Here is an 8543-nt window from a genome sequence, read left to right as displayed (position 1 = left end):
CTCTATCTAGAGAGTTACCTCAACTTTGGTTTCGGGGGGGCTCAGCTTTAATTAGACATAAGTAGGGGGGGCGCCAAGGAAAAAAGGCTGGGAACCACTGCACAGTCCCTCCAGAAAAACGTGATTATGCAATCACATGATTCAATGCATAATCAGCCAAAGTCCGCATATTCATGCGGGGGCTGCATTTTTTCAAATACGCCACACTTTCGCCGCATAAATTGCCAATTTCCGCGCAAAATATGTGGTGCTTGCATGATTTCATAATCCCCGCATTTTCAAAAAAGTCACATATATCTTAGCAGAAAGTTGAAAAAATGTTGCGTTTACTTCACCCAAGAGCAGCCATTTTCCCCTGTTGCCATGGGAACGTTATGACGTGACATAATTACGCGACGTGAACATCATCGAAAAGCAGGGTGTTGAAGGTTGAATTTGTATCTTATTTGTTTACTTATTGCAATCTGTAAACTATTTTTGGAAATTAAGTTTAAAAAAAGCAGGGTGTTGGGGGAATCACTTTTTCTTCTCTTTTTCATCAAACCACAGTTTTTGCAAGTTCCCGCAATTTTTGCAAGTTCCCGCAATTTCATCGCATAAAATTGCATAAATATCCTGCATATTCCATCGCATTTTTTAAGAAAACGTGCCGCATAATCAAGGATTTTTTTTTTTTCTGGAAGGACTGGTAATACTATTCCCGTGTGAATAGGGCTTTTGTTGTCTAAAACCCTGTTATGACATTTGGAGGCAACAGCAAAAAAAGTCTTCTAAATGTAGTTTCTATACAGAAAAACAAAATCATTTCTGGGAAACAATGAAGTGACTATAACACATCTGTTTTCTGTAAACAATACAATAGCAAGACCAGCATTTTCAGATTTATCCACTGCTGGATGGAAAAGCTCCAGTAAAAACAAAGTATAAAGTATAAAATGTATAAAATTGAATATATAATAAACGTTTTATTTGATATTTACAATAAATAACTAGTTCTGAGCATTGCACAAGTCTTGCATGTCAAAGCAGATGTATAGATGGTAGGCTTGGGAGGACCAGCGCCCCATGAATTTGATAAGGTGATCTGGGACTCCTCGGCCTCAAGCAGACGTGATGAGCCAGTAACAACCCGCTCTGCCAGCCCACTACCTGTAAGCGTAGGAGAAAACACAAGCAGGCCAGACAGATTAGATACACAGAAGGGGTCGTCACGGTTCCAACTGAAGAAGTTTGATTTATGGTGAACATCAGGGTCATGACAGGCAATGTAAAGAGCTTGCTACGACATTATGGTGACAGAATACTAAAAATTGGAAGGGGCGAGACTGGGTGGGAAATGGCTGCAATGCAGATTTTTCATTTGGGTGTGTCACATTTCATTTTTGGATGGGCCTGGATGACAGGTACATATAATTAGTAACGCTTTAGCAATATAATGATGCTATTTCATTTAGCCACAGTAGCACTTGGCTCATGAATGAATGAATGAGGCAGTCTCCAGCTGTGTCCTCTAACCCATGATGCTATGGGGGGTTGAGGGTGAGTTTAAGCATCAAAACCTTGAATCATTAAGAGACTGAAATCGTATAGAACCCCTCCAATGAAAAACATTTTTCAAATTGTTAACTCCCAGTTTGCCTACCAGCCTCATGTGGGAGCGGACGATGTCATGGATGGAAACGGTTGCACTATGAGAATCATATCCTTTGATTTCTACAGTGCATTTAACACCATCCAGGCGCTGCTACTGAGGGAGAAGCTGAAAGTGATGAGGGTAGACACGTCCACCATCTTCTGTATTACTGACTATCTCACGGCAGACCGCAGTTTGTCCAACTGGGCAGTGTTCTGTCTGAAATAGTGGTCTCCCTTTTTACCTTGTACAACACAGACTTTCAGTACAACTTTAGTTCATGCCATTGAGTTTTCTGACTCTGAAGTAGTTAGTTGTATAAGTGATGGTTGGGAGGAGTACAGAGCACTGGCACCTGCAAGATGTAGAGCAGAGCTCTTTCTCTAACACACTAGTTCAGCTTTGCTGTCACAAGGACTGATACAGGAAATCTTCCAGTCCAGTTCCGACCAAGTAATAAGTGCTGATGTACAGTATAAGATCACTTGGACTTTTAACTATCATGTATCACTCCGCTTTTTCTTTTTCTAAAGTTTTCTAATAACATGAATGGTCATTTGATTGTAACAAACTTTGCACCGCAAAGACTAACATACTGTAGTTATGGATTTTTTAGTCATAAAAAAAAGTAAAAATTTAAAAGAGAAAAACTAAAAGATTATTATTTAACTAACTACTAGGAATAACCAGGCCATTAAAAAAAAATAAAAGGGAAATTGAAAATGCAAAAGCTTAAATTGAATTGCATTGTAAACGGTTGATACCTCTCTGGGTTGTGTAGGGAAGATTAGGGATGGTAGGGCCTTTGAGGTGTAATCTTGGCAGTTCCAGACTCTTTCTCCCATTTTATTCTAACCTTATTCGTTGAATGTTTCTCAGTGGAGTAGTCTGAATAGTCAAGTGCTGTGTCACCCGCACCGGCGTTGTGTCGAAGTCTATTCCCCCCGTCGATATCTGTTTCCCTACTGTTAAAATGCTACGAGCGTTTGGTTCAGGTTTAAGTAGGGGGGACCAGCTCTTGACTGGGAAACAGAGTTCGAAAACAGCTGATGATCAAACATTTCCAATTTTGAGGCGACAGGCGCAATCCTGTAGGCATTGTGTAAACATTTTTCTGCGTGACATAAGACGCATCTGCCTAAATGTACACAGAGGAGCAGCAGCTGACAGCTGTTCAATATATTCAATATTTTCTTCATTAGAATCAGAATTTCCTCATAAGAATCAGAATCAGAGAATTAGAATCAGAAAAGCTTTATTGCCAAGTATGTTTTTTACACATACAAGGAATTTGTTATGGTGTTGTAGGTGCATGTCACACATTCTCTAAATATAAGGTTAAAAAAATCAAGTATTAGAATATAAACAATAGAAGTATATATATATATATATATATATATATATATATATATATATATATATATACTTCTATTGTTTATATTCTAATATAATACAGACTCTTCGACAGCTGTCTGCTCTGAGTGCATCCACCTCTCTCTTTCACACTGTCTTTCAACTGATGTCATCATTATGTCGAATTTAGCATAAAAAAGACACAAATTGATTGCCAGTAAACACATATCAGAAAAATAGGTTTGACCCAAGGGAAAACATGCCCAGACGCTGTTTCGTGAGTTGTTGAGTCAGGGCGACACCTCAAATTTTGTGAAACGCTTCCTACGACAAATTCATAAATGTTCATGCCTTGTGAATTTGGCAAACATAATAGGCACACGCCGTCATTTTGATTCTAACTTTTTTCTGTTGCCATCAGGTGGGGTTTTGCGTTGCCTCTAGAAATGAGCTCACAAGACCTTTAGACTAATCTGACTATTCCGAACCAATATGACGTGCTATGATCTCAAAAATGCTCTCTGGGCATTTATCCATCCCAAAACTCGTGCCTGTTAAAAGGTAAAATAAAAGGTTGCAATGTAGTTAATGCATTGCCAGTGTTCCATTACCATATAATGTCCATTAACTAGGGCTGTCAGCATTAACGCGTTAATCGCGATGCGATTAAGGGCCGAGCATAACACGTTAATTTTTTTTAATCGCATGCCGGCATTTATTAATTTATTTTACACTTCACTCGGCTTCACGTCGTGCCTAACAGGCTACTATTTTGACCCTTTGCCACACCGTTACTTATCATCAAGCTGAGATACTTCCTCTTGCTGCAGGCTGCAGGCATGATGGAGAAAGACAGCAGCAACATGATTCTGAATGGCGGTTTTAATTTTCCCAAACTCCCAGACGGAACAGAAGTTGAAAGCTATATGCACATTGTGTAAAGCCGAATTAAAATATCACCGAAGCGCGTCAAGCTTGAGCTACCACCTACCAGCTAATTAACGTGACTCAGGTTGATGCTACCCACTAGCATGCTACCCACTCAGGCAAAGCAGTGTTTTGGAGAGTGCTACGAATGCTACTTGCCGACCTGTGGATGAAACCAAATCCCAAAAAATTACTACAGCTCTTGCGAAATGGGTGGCAGCTAACTGCAGACCTGTCAGCATCGAGAAGACTCGGGTCTTAAAGACATACTACGGTTGGCATGTTCTGACCCATCTCATTGCCGTCGAGGCAGACAGTAGTTTCACGCATACACAGCCTGTATGACACGGAGAAAGCAGCCAAACTGGAACTGCTGCAAGGTGCTGCAAACGCTGTCTCATTTACCGGTGATCACTGGACATCAGTGAGTAATCAAAATGATTTAGGAGTTACTAAACACTATATTGACTCTGGTAACGATAGGGATTTTTAGTTTTTTAGTTAGGTACTTGGAGGAATTGTGCAATAATGACAGATTCACACATTTTCTTTTGTTTACAGTAAATAAATAATAAACAAATACAAATCTTAAAGTCAAGTTCATGAAGTAACTTTCTTTGCATTCATTTGATTCCCAATCAAGATACACTGGTAATAATTGCTTTCCATTGTTAATATTTACTTAAACGTACAATATGTAACTTTCTGCCACTAGGGGTCTCTCAACCAAAACAATGGACGGTAAAACTGGACTTTTGATGACGTTGGGAAGTTGCGTGGAATTATGGGAGTTTTAAGTGTTAAACACCTTCGCTGCCAGTTAGAATGCATCAGTTCACGGACGAGTTTACCTGTTCAAGTTTATTCACGTTACGTTTATTCATTCTAATAAAATAGCTGCAGTTTCCCCAACATAATTACGTTTTTCTTGATTAGATTTTTATTTGTAGCTGACCAGTTAGCTCGTGAGCCAGCAAGCTAACAGTAGCCAGCAGCTAAAACACAAAATATTTCACATATCAGTGTCACCTTTTGGATCGTTTCAACACCGGGGCGGACGGGGTTTGTTGTAACGCTAGCTAGCTACTAAACGAGGCTGAGAGACGGTGTGGGTGGGGATTGCCGGGGGAATCTCCGCGACCGCGAGCCAGGACGTTCGATGCCGGTTGTGCAGCAGCAGAACATCTCCCAGCTGCCCGGAATTATCTCCCCTTCACTTTTCAGTAATCTTAACTTTTCGTTTTGGTGCTTAACTCACCTTTTGTTAGGTTAATTTAGCTAACCGTAAAGACAGCTTAACGCGAAGAGGGGAGAAATTCGGCAGGGAGGAGATTTTCAGCACATACACCGGTAGCGCTGCGGAGATGTAGCTAACTCTATGGATGGCCGCTGTTGTGACTCGGTGCCTGGTCTGATATGGTCCGTTTCCGACGTTTAATTAAACTGCTGTTAGCGTCGTAAGCACCAGGCACTGGAGATAAGTTCTGGCGGGTTTGTTGCGTTATAATAAGTAGCTGGCTGATAGCTGACTGGGGGCTAACGATAGCTAGCTAGCTATATGTCCGGGCGGGCTTTCGCTAGCGTCATCCCCGACTGAGTCTCTCTGCCGGAGGAGATGCGGCAGAGAGACCGGAGTGTTCTAGCTGGCTAAATTAGCATTAGATTAATCGTCTATCTATACAGTTAACGTTGCTAGTGAAGTTATTCGTGGGTTGGCCCAGTCCTGTTAACTGTGGTCGAAACAGTCATACTAAAGCGTGTTGAATGATGTTGTAACCTCATAATGTTACCCACAAAGCATTAGCATCAATGTTAGCTACTTGTCGATATTGAACTTTCAAAATAAATAAGGTATCTGTTGTATTACTGTGATAAAAAGTGGGATGTAATTAATCACAAAATGATGCTTTATGGCCAAAAAAAAAGCAGTATTACGGTTACAAGTATTTTTTTTCTGTGACATTGCATGATTTACAATTACTCCTGAACGTATCATCTTGGTGCCAGTGTTCTGACGGAAGTTAGAGTAACTGGAGGGTGAAAGGTTATATGACGCCACTGACGGGCGACTAAAGGAAACGTGCCGTGTCTGAAAATAAAATAACAGATTTCTCTGGGTTTGACATTTGGTGGAAACATTTGGGATAGTGTAAGAACACAACTCATAAAAATATATAACATAGGTATGGTCATTTTTAGACATTTTAAAGCAGAAATGTTACATATTGTACCTTTAAAAACAGTTCTGAAATGCAAAATAATACAATTTTAATCATGTGATAAAATATGCGATTAATCGCGATTAACTATAGAAATTCAGCGATTAATCGCGATTAAAAAAAGTCATCGTTTGACAGCCCTACCATTAACTGATCGGAAATAGTAGCACCATTTATGGCAATCACAAAAGTCAATAATAAATGTTCATAAGTGATTTATCTGCATGTTTTTGCTTTGTGGAAGCAGTTTAGCATCAGCGAGTCATGTTGCTTTTTAAAGCCAAGGTTTTTAGAGCGGCTGTTAGCTCAGACTCGGATGAGCTCAAGTCTTTTTCCACAATGAGGCTGATTGAGGGCCTGGTGTCGGAGCAGAGAGGTTAGTAAGACTCCCAGCTTCCTCCCAGCTTAATTTCAAAGTGCTACTGGAGTGAGGAGATTAGAATGAGTGGGGTGCTGGGAGTGCGGGGGCAGGGTGTGAGAGCGGGGTGCTGAACAACAGAGGTTGCTACAGGGCTCAGTAATCGTACATTCAGGGGACTACTGCGATAAGACATAAAAGACTCCAGACTTAAGGAAACCCCTCACACTAAATGAAAGATGAGGAAGTGGTTACAAAAAAAGATACTACCTCTCACTTTCTTTTGTAGTCTGGGAAAATGAAATCTGCAAGGTAAATAAAAGATGGAACGTTAGGAACCACAGCGGCCAACAACAGCAAATGGGGAGGAGGGGAAGAGGGATCTAGCAATTTATTCTTCTGTCTGTTTCACACCGCTTAAGCACACTACTTACAAGCTGATATTATTAGCCAATCATAGCAATCTGTCTCCTGTAAGCTGATTGTAGAGGGTGCAATCCCCTCACTGTGGTGATCAGACAGCTGGGCGCAGGTACATAATGTATCCTGGAATAATTATGGGATTTAGGGAGATGTTAGGCTTTGTAAAGGCTTTCACTGTGACAGTGTTGAGTGTTTGACACAGCGGTACTCCCAATGCACAATACCCCTGGGTCTGCAGCAGTGGGGGGATTGAACGTCTACAGACATGTCCTTTAATCACTACATTCCTCATGGCACTTTCTGCTCTCAAAGTGCTAACGTTTGTTCTGGCCGGTAAGAATCATTACTGTGTCTCGCTTCTCCTGTAATCTTTCTGTTGAGGTTAATTGCTCATTAAATCACCTGTTTTCCACATATTTGCTACCACTACTTAAATCTCTTCTATTTGAACCGAAAAGTGTACAAAAATGAAATCCAAACCTTATTTTGAAAAAAATAAAAATAAAGAATACTTTGGTTAGGTTCATAGCATATGTTTCTGAATTTCTGAACATTACAAATAATTGATGCTGCTTCCAATTACAAATGTTGTTCCATGAATTGACTTTTTGGACCTTTTCCTTTCCTTCCACCTCAGAGGTTTGGGTAAACTTTTTATGTTACTCTCTGTGTTCACCTAAACTAATGGTCGTAACACTGACTATGAGAGGGCTTTGCTACATGTTGTAAATAAAAATTAACCTGCATTAAAGCAGAATGTTGTTTTTTTTCAAACATATATTTGTTGTTTTTTGACAAGCACAACAAAACAGGGAACAAAGACAGCACCTACACATTGTAAAAGCACAAAAATAATAATAATAATAATAATTAGAGGAAGAAATAGCATTACAAATATTGCACAGGAGCACGTCAAAATAAATAAATAAAAATAAATACAATATACAAAATAAATAACTAAGCCATGTATCCAAGCCACCAGCTCAGTCCATCGGTCCCTCCATCAATTTGTATGTTTTCATTTTCCAGGAAGTTATAAAAAACATCACAAATATTCCAAAACCTGTCAGGCCTGTTTTTAGTAAAATAACTTATCCTTTCCAGTGCCAGATAGGAAGTCATTCCGTTCAACCACTCAGAGACTCCACAGACAGTTGGCTTTTTCCAAGACCTAGCAATACACCTCTTAGCCTCTAAAAGGCAAACACCAAGTAAATATTTTGTCAGTATCAAGTATTATATCATTTGAGAGCACCAAATTGACAGGGTAAATATTTAGGATACATAACTTAGGATCAAGAGGCAATGCTTTGCCAATAATACGACCAACACCTCTCTCCAGAAGTGGGCAACCTGTAGACAGTCCCACATGCAATGAAGCAGTGACCCCTTCTGATGGTAACATTTGATGTGAAAGCGGAATGTTAATACTTCTGGACAAACTAAGCTATGCTCATACTGTAAATAATAGCATTAGCAAATGTGGGAAAAGGGTTCAACATAATGCTAAATGTGCCTTCAGGACTCATATGAAGATGCTTATGCCTGATGCAGTGTCCCCAACGCAAGGCGCGCCAAAAGTGATCTCACCATGCCTCTTGCCTCCCAAAAGTGCACATCCCAATTCTTT

Source organism: Perca fluviatilis, chromosome 5, assembly GCF_010015445.1.
Source record: "Perca fluviatilis chromosome 5, GENO_Pfluv_1.0, whole genome shotgun sequence".
Taxonomy (NCBI): domain Eukaryota; kingdom Metazoa; phylum Chordata; class Actinopteri; order Perciformes; family Percidae; genus Perca; species Perca fluviatilis.
This window is presented reverse-complemented; position numbering follows the sequence as displayed.